Raw genomic sequence first — 12711 nt, forward strand, 5'->3', positions numbered from 1 at the left:
CTCCGAAAGCAATACCCATCAACCACAGATAGGAGAGCTTACAAAAGCCTGTGACAGTGACAATGTCATTTCTTGTTGGGTCTTTACCCACAGAGATGAGAGCATTGCTATCTCCACAATTCAGATAAGAAACCTGAATCCGGGCTTCCCTGGTGGCGCAGTGGTTAAGAATCCACTTGCCAATGCAGGGGACACAGGTTCAAGCCCTGGTCCGGGAAGATCCCACATGCCACGGAGCAACTAGGCCTGTGCGCCACAACTACTGAGTCTGCGCTCTAGAGCCCGTGAGCCGCAACTACTGAGCCCGTGTGCCACAACTACTGAAGCCCGTGCGCCTAGAGCCCGTGCTCCGCAACAAGAGAAGCCACCGCAACGAGAAGCCCGCGCACCATAACGAAGAGCAGCCCCCGCTCGCCGCAACTAGAGAAAGCCCACGCGCAGCAACAAAGACCCAACACAGCCAAAAAACAAACAAATAAATAAATTAAATAAATCTATATTAAAAAAATAAAGAAACCTGAATCCTCTTTGGTCATACAGCTGGGGGTGGTCAAACCAGGACTTGAACATAGGCTTTTAGACCCCAGACTCTGGTAGGACAAGTCACTGGGGGTCCGAATCCGGGCCCCTCCACTGCGAGGAGCACCGGAAACTAAGACGGGAGGGTGCAGTTTCTAGGCTTGACCACGAGATGGCGATCTGACTCTAGGCATTGCCATTAAGGGTGGGGAGGGCCTCCTTTGGTGTCACAATTGTGTGTTTACACTCTCCTACCTTTACTTTCTCCAGTCCTGGATCTGGTTTTCCAGAGATTTGCAGTGATCTTTAAAAAAGCAAAGCAAACGAAAAGGAAATCAGGTCAGGTGATGTGTTTGATTCCCCAAGGGCTTCTCACCATACTGAGAATAAAATCCACAGGCCCGCGTATGGCCTGGCCACTGCGCCCTCCCGCTACGCTTTCTCCCACCCAGCCTGCAGCCTGCCTGCTCGGTGCGATGGCTCTGCCAGCTCAACTGACGCATTCGGAGAAGGGCCATGGGTGCTCCGGGGACCCTGCCATCCTGTCATCCGATGGTTCCGTGATTTGGAGAGCAAGAGCCATGCTTGGTCTTGTGTGTGTGCTGAAATTAACAGCCGGAGGCCAACAACGTGAAACCTGGAACTCTGGTTTGAGAGTGATTTCATTCACTCACTCACTCATTCATTCATCGGTACTGAACCAGCCCCTAGTAGGGGCCAAACACTTGGCATACAAGTCATAGTGAGGCCAAGGGGGGTCAAAAACATGCTATAGCCAGCCTCCTCCTCCATTTCTCAAGCCATCCTAAGTGACGACGATGATAATTATGATATGAATGAAACAAATCTAGCCAAGGATGTGTTTACAATTCCGGAAGATGGTGTTGTGATTTAATACGTGAAAGGCAGAAGCCAATTCTGTAATCTATCACTGGAATAACTGACCGCCCATGTGGAAGAAAAGAACTCTGTTTCTATAAAACCCAGTTAAGTATCTTTTTACGTGAGCAAGGTATACTTTTTATTAATCAAGTCTCTGCTTTTATTTCATTTTCTGATGATCTGTCCCAATCAGCTAATCACATCAGTCACATATCAGGTAAAGATTTGTGTTTTTCTTTAAATATTTATTTATTTATTTATTGGCTGCGTTGGCGCTTAGTTGCGGTGAGCAGGCTTCTCTCTAGTTGTGGTGCATGAGCTCAGTAGTTGTGGCGCGTGGGCTCCAGAGCGCATGGGTTCTGCAGTTGCGGCTCACGTGCTCAGTCATTGTGGCGCGCGGGCTTAGTTGCCCCATGGCACGTGGGATCCTAGTTCCCCAACCAGGGATCAAACCCGTGTCCCCTGCATTGGAAGGTGGATTCTTAACCACTGGACCATCAGGGAAGTCCCAAGATTTGTGTTTTTCTAGTGCTATACAACTGTTTATATTTAGACCTCATTTCTATGAACCTGTAACAAGGAAGGCAAGTAAAAGCGGTGTGCTTGTTGTGCAAACACAGCTTTTGTGATCCCTCCTCAGGGAAGAAAGGAGCTTATGGCTCAGTTTTTAGGTCTGATTTGATTTTGTTTCGTTTGGGGAGGATGAGACAGGGAGGGCTTCCTGGAGGAAGGGACATTTAAGTCAAGCCAGAAGGATGAGTAGGACCTAACCAGAGGTGGGGAGCAGGGTAGGGAAGGGTAGACCAAGAAGGCAGCAGCAAGTGCAAAGGCCTGGAGTGGAAAGAACATTCTGGAACCCGAGAGCCTGTCAGCATATCAGGGACACAGAGTGCACCCTGCGGGGGTGGCCCTGGAGTCGGGAGAGGCAGCGAGGGGCCAGGCTCTGAAGGGTTGTGTAAACTGAGTTAAGGCAGTTAGACCTCCCCTCAGAGCCCTAGGGAGCATGAAATGGCTTTAAGCGGGGACTGACCTGATTCGACTTTCGTTCTAGAAAGATGCCAAGGGCAGCAGTGTGAGAAATGAGGGCTGGGGATCATGCAGGAGACTGTCACATCACCCAGGAGGGCGTTGACTGTGGCCTGGCCTCAGGTGGCAAAGTGAGGACGAAGAAAGTGGGGTTGGAATTGACAGCCGGTGGCTGATTGGATGGGAGCTTAAGGGAGGAAGAAGAAGAGGCAAGGGTGTCGGCTCGGGCGTCTGGGTTGAAGGGCGGTACCATTCCTGGAGCTGAGGAGGCCTGGGGCAGAAACAGGTAGGGCAGAAGACAACGCGAGGTTTCATTTGGACACGTTCAGTGTGGAAAGCCCACGAGACATCCAAGTAGGGGTGTCAGGTAGGCGATCAATCTGTGAGGTGACAGCAGGACCCGAGGGTAAGTGTGGGAGCCCTCAGCCGCCAGGTCACATTTAAAGCCTTGGCGGTGGATGAGGTCATCCCGTGAGAGCCCAGTGATGAAGTAGACTAGGGCGAGCCATGCGGAACCCAGCATTTAGAGGGTGGGGAGGAGCGGGGCCCAAGACAGAGGCTGAGAAACCACGAGCGTGTCACGGAAGGAAGGAAAGGAGGGAGCTTCTGGAAGAAAAAAGTGGTCAGCTGTGTGGAGTGCAGCTACGAAGTCTCATCACATGAGGACATGAGCAGGTCCTTTGTATATTGTAACATGGTTGTAGGTGCCCCTGGTGAGAGAGAAGCCGGGGGTGGGGCAGGGGGCTGGAGAACGGGTGGGAACTGAGGACATGGAGAAAAGTTTGTCTGTGAAGGAAAACAGATAAATGAGGGTGGACGCAGGTGGGGCTCACAGAGGTCAGAGTGTTCTGTTCTCGTTTTAATAAGGAAGCAGTGCCGCAGGCTGATGAGATGCAGGGGGAGAGAGAAATGGAAAATTTGGGAGAATGGAGGGAATAATTCAGGACCTGAAATCCTGGAGAAAGTCACAAAGGGTGGGACCTGGAGCAAGATGGGGGACCGGCCTTAGGTCAGAAGAGCAGGTTGTATGTTTCCTCCATAAACCAGGAGAAACGGAGGAAGAAGGGGACCCAGGAAGGAGCAGGCAGGGATGCCCGCAGGACCGCACCCTTGGGCCCTGCATTTGGGAAGCAGACGTCTCTTGGCAGGACGTGGCTTGTCTCTGAGGTCTGAAGCAACTGGCCCCAGAGATGAGTCGACTTGGCCCCAGAATGGAGACCCAACCCAAGGCGAACGCCCTGGCTCACCCGCTCCGAGGTTGGCGGCTCGCTCCCCATGAAGGCTGTACACGTGGGAGCTCCACCCAGCCAGAGGCAATCCAAATGAGGCCCCAGAGAAAGTGGTTTCCAGGGGGATTCTTTAGCAACACTTCAGGTCTTGTCTCTGCAGAGAAGAGGAGAAACTGACAAAGGATCTTAATCTTCCCTTAATCCTGCCTAGTGCCTGCGTTCACACTGCCTGTCCTGCTTAGTTAGGTTCTTTTGAAAAGGCATCAACTGACATTGGGAATTTAAAGAAAAAAAAGGGGAAGGGGAAGGGGGAGGGAGGAAGGGAGGAGGGGAGGAGAGAAAGAGAGCAAAGGAGGAAGATTCCTTAATGTCAGGCGTTTGAAGGGGAGAAGCTTCCAGAGTGACTTATTCCATCCTTCCATATGCAGCCACGCTTTGTGCAGGCGGGCGGGGGCGCTGGCAGCTGCTCCCTGCACAGAACCTCAGCTCAGTCTGGAGATGCAACCAAACCCGAACCCTGGCACCAGGCCCGCTCCAGCTCTAGGTCAGCATAACTATCACAACTTTCCTCTGGGGTGCACAGAAGCCAGGTGCTTTCATCGCTGCCCAACGACTCCAGAAATACCCTTGTTCTGCAGCTGGAGGACCAAGGCTAAAGAATGGTAAGCACCCCAGCTTGCCTGGTCAGGGAGCTGCAAAGCCAGAATCCAAGCCTCTCTGAAGGCAAGGAGGGCACGACGCTCAAGGTCCTATGACTCTTGCTAACTGTGCGGCCTTAGAAAGGTTGCAAAGGGCCTACCTCATAGGGTCATTCTGAGGTTTAAATGAATGTATACTTATGAAGTACATAGGAAACATCCTATGTGCCGCATGATGTTTGGCTATTAATATTGGGGGTTATCGCCCCCCCACCCCATCTCCATCAGCACCCCCATAGCAAGGCAATCCAAATAAGGATACACTCAAAGTAAAGAGGGCGCGTTCTAAGAAGACACTGCTTCAAGACAAATCCCCCATATTTAAAGTACATTGCCACGCCTAACCCTTCCTTCTCAGAAACTAGCATTTCAGGAACTGTCAGTCTATATTTTTAAAAAATATTTTTATTATTATTATTTTTTGGCCCTCTCCAGGCATCCTACACTTCCAGCACCCCCGGGTGTTCACCAACCCAGAAGGTCTCTGAATCCCATCCTTCAGCCGGTTTTATGGAGGTTCCATTATGTAGGTACGATCGAGTAAATCATTGGCCACCAGGTATTAACTCAACTTCCAGCCCCCCTCCCTTCCCCAAAGGCCAGTGGGTGGAGCTGGAAGTTCCATCCCTCTAAGCAGGTGGTTGGTTCCCCTTGGCAACCAACCCCACCCCAGCCTCCCATCCTGAGGCTACCCAGGAGCCCCAGTCACCAGTCATCTCATTAGCATACAAAAAGACATTTTTCACTCCAGAGATTCCAAGGGTTTTAGGAGCTATGTGCCTGGAAATGGGGGGCAGAGACAAAATATGTATTTCTTATTATGTCACAGCATCTTAAAATGAGTAAGGAGGTATTTGGAAGAATCGTTTATTTACCCAGAATTCTCTGGCAGGGGGGCATATTGGGGTTCTCTCTCCTTGTCTCTTCCATGTGATGCAAGCTGAGCCAATCAGAGCCCTTCCCTGGGATTTTTCAACTTGAACTCTTGTAGTTCCTCCCTCCTACCCTTCAGGGAGGAAGACTTACAAATCTAATTGGGTCAAATTCTAAGACACTTGAGTATGATTTACTAATGGGCCAGGTCACTGTCACTTAAAACAGCAGCTCCTGACCCCAGCAGTTCTAGCTTTCAAGTTCTACATCCTTGTTTCTCATCCCTTGGCGTGATTCACCCCTGGTGGCCAGGTGAAGGTTGACTGGCAGTTGGCAGGAGATGAAAGGCTATCCTTTTTCTCCATCTTCACATGTAAGCCAAGAGGTACCCCCCTATTTATCAACAATTAGAGTTCAGTTTATCACCAGAGTTTTGCCAAAAGTCCAGTTAATAATAATGAAGCTGGTCTTCCCTGGTGGTCCAGTGGTTAAGACTTCATGTTTCCACTGCAGGGGGCATGGGTTCTATCCCTGGTCGGGAAACTAAGATCCCACATGCCATGCAGTGCCGGCCAAAATAATAATAATAATAATAAAGCTGACTTTTAATTTGCCTTTGCCTCTTGTAGTGGGTGGACCTTAAGGGGAAGGAGTGGATTGGGCTAAAACAAGATTCAGGCATTCCTGGAATGACATGCCCAGCAGGGGCCCTTGCCACTTCCTTTGGGGAAACACTCCTCCTTGAATCTGTCATATGATTCATCATTGCTGTCAATCACAATATCCCATCCTCTTGGCCATGGAGAAGGGCATAAGTCCCAGATCTTGCCATCACAGTGTCTCATTTCACTAGCCATAGTGGTTGGTCCAGGAGTGGGACATGTGACCCAAGCAGAGTCAATCAGATTCCTTGCAATTGGGGAAGGAGATTTGACTTTGAGGTAGACACTAAAAGGATGGTGAGAAAGGATGTTGACACTCCATATTGATTATCCTCAGTCCTGGCTGTATATAAGAATTACCTCATGGGCTTGTTTAGAAACACAGGTTCCCAGGTGAGATCAACTGAATCAGAATCTCAGGTAACGAAGGAGGTGGGAATCTATATTTTTTCATCAACAACCTAGGTGACTTTTATGTAGCCCGCGTGGGCTAACCTCAGAATTAGGAATCATTGATTTATGATGCAAAGAAGCCTAGCTATAAAATGAAGAATTCCATCACCTGCCAGAATCTTTAAGGTACCAACCATCCATATAGTCCAGGATTGGCCGAATTTCCCTCTTGATCTCTTTTTGTTGGACAATTAATTTTAAAATGGTTGCATGGGGGTTGAGTTATGTGTGTATTTCTCCACGTACCTGTTGTAACGACAAACAACATTTCTGTTTTTCATTTCTCTTGAAAGACTCTGTCTTTGAACACCACACTGCATGGAGAATGCATGATATGGGGCCCAAGTTCATCCTACAGGGTTATTCATGTTTACCTCCTTGACCGTGGGCTGGTGGCTATGTTTGTTTGTTTGTTTGCCCAGTCTAAGATTTCCTAATTCTATAATGACCATGTATCATTTTACAACCAAGGGAAAAAAAAAAAAGTTTAAAATAAATTTTAAACAAACTCCAAAGCCCCCCTTACATTTTTTAAAAGGCAATGCTATAAATCTGAAAAATGATTATAATGATTGCCTCTTACTTCTTTCTGGCTTTTCCAATCCATCTAAAAGTTGGTTGGGAGATGACACCTGCATTTGGGATGTTTGACATGATAAATGCAGGGGTATAGCCAGGCTTGAGAGTTTGCGCTTTTCAAACACCACTGTTGGTACAAGAAACACTCTCCTGGCTCAGGAGGGGAAAGGCTCATCTTTTTCAGGTGAAAATGCTATGAGGAAACTTGGCAGAAATCCCAGGTTATAGGGCCCAAAGACTCTAATTCCTCTTTTATGAAAAAAAGAAATGCCTAAGAGGCAACACTTTCCAAACAATTAACTTGCCCGTGGGCCCCCGAGGGGTCCTGGATGACAAAGAGCCCCATGTTCCCTGCAAATCCAGGTAAGGTTTCTACCTAAGAAAAGTAAACCCAGAGGAGAATCTGGAGGGTGCCTGGGAACTAGAAAAACTGGTTCAAGCTTCTGTCTTGAATCCTTGATTGAACCTCCTTGATTCAACAAGAAGACCCCTGCCCAGCTTGATGTATCATGACCCCAGGCAAGCGATTCTTTAGCACAGCTTAAACTGTAGTTAAGGGGGGAAATTTTCAAGGAGCTCCTTGTAAACAGCTTGATGTGGTTGGGACCAGGTTGCAGGGACCTGCAGGGACTGTCCTGGACCATCAGGACAGGGCCCGTGGGATTCCTGAGTATGTGGCCTACTTTATGGGTTTTCAAAGTTGCAAGTTCTTGAGTCAGGAGACATGCCTGAGAAAATGTCCATTTTTCAGCCCTTCAGAGCTTAGAGACCAGGGCTGGGCCGGGAGAGAAGTCAGGCAGGGCTTTGGGGACACTTGTCCCACTGCTTCTCAAATGCAGGTGTCTCCCTTAACAAACTCATTTTTGAGAACATTTGCCAGGGAAATAAATGTGCTCAGGAGAGCAGCTTTGGAAAAGTCTATGGAAGGGAAGCAAAATGCAGTCACTAAAAATGGTGGTGAGGAAGCGTGTTTACTCACTTGGAAGACGTTCCTAGTATATGACAGGGTTGGCAAACATTTTCTGTAAAGGGCTAGATAGGAATTTTAGGGTCTGCGGTACATATTGTCTCAAAAGCAGCCACAGGCAATATGCGAATGATATGGCTGCTGTCACTACAACAGTGAAGTTGAGCAGATGTGACAGAGACCAGATGGCCCTCAGAGCCCAAAATATTTACTATTTCTGGCCAATTACCGAAAAAGTGTGTGGACCTCTGAGTATGCCGGGTGGATTACAAGTCAATGAAGGAAGGAACTCCGGAGAAGACGCATTCCTACTCTTTCATTGTCAAGATGAAAGAATTGACTCAGAGATGGAAACCACTGCCCACCATCACCACCTGAGCCAGGCAGCCCACGGAAGCGACTTGCTGTCTCCGGCATGCTGGCTCACATCCTCCACACCGCCCCACCCCCGCCCCCTGCATCTAAGCTGCCAGCACCTCCCTTTGGGCCCTCCCTGATCTGGCCCCAGCTACCCCTGAGCATGAACCCCACCACTCCAGGCTTTCACTTTACATTCTCATAAAGATGGTATTTGGTGTCCCTTCCGCATTTGCCATCCGTCCTTCCTCTGGAAACAAGTGCCCCCGCTTTCCTCCATGCCCCTGCTCCCATCCCACATGTCTCCCCAAGTTGAGCATCCAGGCCCGAGGACGGGGCTTGTGACCTAGGCCGAAGCCAATCAGCATTCTGCTTTCACCTCAGCCATTGCGATTGGTCGGGGATGGGCAGATGATCTAGAAAGAGCCAGTGAGAGGCCATGAGACGTTTGACAAGGAAGCCAAAGGAAAGATCTCCATGGCGGTGGCTTCAGGAGCTCCGGGCAGCCTTTTTGCAAGCACGAGGGAAGGCTGGTCTGAGAATGAAGTCAAGATAATAGAAACTGGGCTTCCCTAGTGGTGCGGTGGTCAAGAATCCCCCTGCCAACGCAGGGGACACGGGTTCGAGCCCTGGTCCGGGAAGATCCCACATGCCACGGAGCAATGAAGCCTGTGCGCCACAACTACTGAGCCTGCGCTCTAGAGCCCGCGAGCCACAACTACTGAGCCCGCGTGCCACAACTACTGAAGCCCGCACGCCTAGAGCCCGTGCTCTGCAACAAGAGAAGCCACCGCAATGAGAAGCCCGCGCACCGCAACGAAGAGTAGCCCCCGCTCCCTGCAACTAGAGAAAGCACGCGCGCAGCAACGAAGACCCAACGCAGCCAAAAATAAATAAATAAAATAAATAAATTTATTTTTTAAAAAAAGGAAATAAAAATTTCCTTTTCCAGGAAAGAGGGTATATGTGGCAAATTTCCCCCAAATTACAAAAATAAAATAAAATAAAATGCTGAGCAGAGGGGATTATCAGCATCCTCATCTGGGCTGGGAGAGTTGATCACAGCTGGGAACCTCCCTCCATGGGGTAAACTGTTGAAACCACCGCATGGCTGGTGTCTCGGCGGAACCCATAAGTTTCAGGAATCGGTTCCCAGAAGATAGCGGCCGCTCCCATCCCGACTGCCCCCACCCCGCTGCCCCCAACGCACCCATTTCCACCACTTGTCCCAACGCCTCCCCTTTACGTGAAAGGTTCAGAGGAAGATAAAGCTGACGGTGCAGACTCTCAAAGCAGAGGTCGCGGCGGCCAAGAGAAAAGCAGCGTCTCCAGGCCACACCTGGAAACTATGAGCACTTTCTCCTCCCTGAGCTCATGATGCCCTCCCTTCCCAGAGGCCTGACTCAGTGGGAGCAGGTCCAGTTCCAATCACTCATGCACCGTTGTGGGCCAGGCACCCAGCCGTGATTCCGACAGAACTCTGTGCCTGCTTGGAGCTTACAGTGCAGTGAGGGAGGGAGAAAACAAACAGATATGGGTAGATAAGTAGGGTGATGGCGTAATAACGATGAAGGAGGTAAGGTGATATGATTAAGCACGAGAGAGCTAACAGCCCAAAGGTGCAAACAACCCAAATGTCCATCGATGGACAAATGGATAAACCAAATGTGGTCCATCCACGCAATGGAATATTATTCAGCCATGAGAAGGAACGTGATACGTGCTTCAGACACAAGAGGCTGCACGTGTATGACTCAGTTTACGAGAAATGTCCAGAAGGGGCCAATCCGTAAAGACAGAAAGTAGATTAGTGGTTATCAGTGGCGGGGCAGGGATGGAGAGGGAGTGCTAATGGGCATGGGGCTGGTTTCTGAGGCGATGAAAATGTTTAAAGTGGACTGTGGTGACGGTTGCACATGCCTGTGACTCTACAAAACATGCCATTCAGTTGTATGCTGTGAGTGGATTGTATGGGATGTGAATTACACCTCAATAAACTGTTAAAAAGCGTGAATGGGAGTTGAAGGAGAGTCCTCCCTTACCACCTCTCTGTAGAGGTGACCTTGCCATTCAAACTGGTCAGAAGGCAAGTACGACTTTCAGGATCTTCTACTTCTCTTTTCCCAAGATTTTTAAAAAAGATTAAAGAAACCTTTTTTTAATTTTTTGGTAGCACCACGCGGCATGCGGGATCTTAGTTCCCTAACCAGGGATCAAACCCGTGCCCCCTGCAGTGGAAGCGTGGAGTCTTAACCACTGGACCACCAGGGAAGTCCCTAAAAAGATTTCTTATTGAAGAATAGTTGATTTAACTTTTTTGCCAAGATTTTGTCTCTTGTGTCCACCAAACACTGGACAAGTCACCATGGGTTGCCTGGTAACATACAAGGTGCCCAGATAAACCTGAATTTCAAATCAACAAAGAATAAAATTTTAGTATAAGTATGTCTCAAATATTGCACGGAATATACTTATACTAAAATTATTCAGGGACTTCCCTGGTGGTCCAGTGGTAAAGAATCCACCTTCCAATGCAGGGGACGCGGGTTCAATCTCTGGTCGGGGAGCTAGGATCCCACATGCTGCAGGGCAACTAAGCCCGCGCGCCACAACTACTGAGCTTGCGCGCCACAACTACTGAGCTCACGTGCCTCAACTAGAGAGCCTGCGTACGGCAAAACCACAGAGCCCATGTGCCCTGGAGCCACGTGCCACAACTAGAGAGGAGAAAACGCATACGCTGCAACTAGAGAGAAGCCCGCACGCTGCAATGAAAGATCCTGCATGCCTCAACGAAGATCCCGTGTGCTGCAACTAACACCCAATGCAGCCAAAAATAAATAAATAAATAAACAAATAATCTTTTAAAAATTTTTTAAAAATAAAATTATTCATTGTCATCGTGTGTCTGAAATTCAAATTTAAGCGGGCATCCTGTATTTTTATTTGCTAGATCTGGCACCCCAGGGTGGAAAGCTATTAGAATCTAGAATCAGCCTTTGATTCAAAGCCTCCTCCAAGCTTGCTCCAGGGGTGCTGATGCCATCCCCACCACCCACCATGATTTGGGGCCTACGAGGATGTGAAGAGCAGGTATGAGGTGCAGGGTGGGTTCCCTCACTCAGGGCCTCCCACTGTTGCCCCCCGTTTCACTGATGAGGAAACGTAAATTCAATAAGGTGGGTCCCAAGTCCAAGTTCCCAGGGCAGGACGTCATGGAGCCAGTGACCCCTGCGTGACTCCAGAGCCCAGAGCTCTTTGCTGGAACAGCTGTGAGGGTCAAATTAATTAGATGAAGTTTGTGAAGCCCCCAGTGAGCCCTGCTTGCAGGAGGGTTCCAGGAAATGGTGACTTTTACCCATGAGTGATGACGGTCTATTAATCAGAGGGGGACCAGGGGGTGGGGAGGGGAACACCGCGAGGGGTAAAGAGAATGACTTCTGTTGAGCCAGTGTCTGGTGAATAAATGAGCCCACAGAAGCCTCCGTGGCGTTTCCTTTCCCTCAGGTGTGCACGAACCCCTCCAAAGCTGCCCTCGTCTTTCCCAGACCAGTTTTAGAGGCAGACACAGGTTTGGGGGGCCTCACGGCCTTGGGACGCTGCTGCTGAGACAGAGGATCCGAGCTGACTTGGAGGAGACTTTGCCAGCACTGGTCAACTGGCTGCAATTCCTGGGCAGCTCCCTGGAACAGCCTAGAATCAGGGCATACCTCCCCCTGTGAAGGTGTCCTCTTCTCCCACGCTAGGAAGAGGAGAGCAACTTACCCCCGGAGGTGGAGGGCTGGCACTGAGATGAGTCTGCGTAAACAACCTCACCACCATAACCCTTATCTTCCGTTCGTTTCCCCGATAGATTTCCTGGTTGCATCCCCATGATCTGTCATCCCTCAAAGCTCAAACCCTCTTTCCTTTGTTAAAATGGTCTATGACTTCCCGAATCTAACCACGTCTTTGGGTTTCACTTTTTTTCTTTGAACTGCTGTGCACATAAGTATTGGTAAAAAATGTATGCCTTTTCTCTTGTTAATTTAGGAGAAAAGGCATACATTTGTTAGTTTAATTCACAGGTCCCCATGGACTGAACCTAAGAGGGTGGAGGAGAAGTTTTTCCTCCATAACATAGATCATACAGTATGTGGTCTTTTGTGTCCTCATTCCTTTTTTTTTTAGTCTTTGTTCCTTTTTATGGCTGAATAATATTCCATAGTTTGGGTATTCCACACTATTAATCCATTTACCAGATGATGGACATTTGAGTTTCCACTTTTTGGCTATTATGAATAATGCTGTTATGAACATTCATGTACAAATTTTGTGTGGACGTATGTTTTCATTTTTCTTGGTGGACGCCTAGGAATGGAATTGCTGGGTCATATGGTGAGTCTGTATATGTAACACTTTGAGGACATGCCAGACTTTTTTTCAAAAGTAACTGCATAATTTTACATTTCTGCTGGCAATGTGTA

General features: G+C 48.9%; 2 long non-coding RNA genes across 5 annotated transcripts in view; one reads left to right on the forward strand and one right to left on the reverse strand.

The window, feature by feature from the left end:
* LOC309644454 overlaps positions 1 to 10775 on the reverse strand; it is a 47243-nt gene extending 36468 nt beyond the window's left edge. The window contains exons 1-3 of one of the 2 annotated variants that reach the window (XR_014254427.1): positions 9456 to 10775; positions 3675 to 3810; positions 775 to 823 (exon numbers count right to left, since the gene is read on the reverse strand). This is a non-coding gene — a long non-coding RNA (uncharacterized lncRNA). Of the gene's footprint in view, positions 1 to 774; positions 824 to 3674; positions 4092 to 9455 lie in introns of those variants that run through there. The other variant, XR_014254428.1, reaches the window with a different exon arrangement.
* Positions 2627 to 6916, forward strand: LOC309644457. 3 transcript variants are annotated; one of them, XR_014254433.1, is made up of 4 exons: positions 2627 to 2833; positions 4085 to 4318; positions 4790 to 4884; positions 6636 to 6916. It is a non-coding gene; the product is annotated as an uncharacterized lncRNA (long non-coding RNA). The 3 variants fall into 3 exon arrangements; XR_014254434.1 differs by having other exon boundaries at positions 2630 to 2833; positions 4085 to 4200; XR_014254435.1 differs by lacking the exon at positions 2627 to 2833 and adding an exon at positions 2858 to 3102.
* Positions 10776 to 12711: the final 1936 nt, after the last annotated feature.

Source organism: Balaenoptera physalus (genome assembly GCF_965194825.1).
Source record: "Balaenoptera physalus genome assembly, chromosome: 16".
NCBI classification, from domain to species: Eukaryota; Metazoa; Chordata; class Mammalia; order Artiodactyla; family Balaenopteridae; genus Balaenoptera; species Balaenoptera physalus.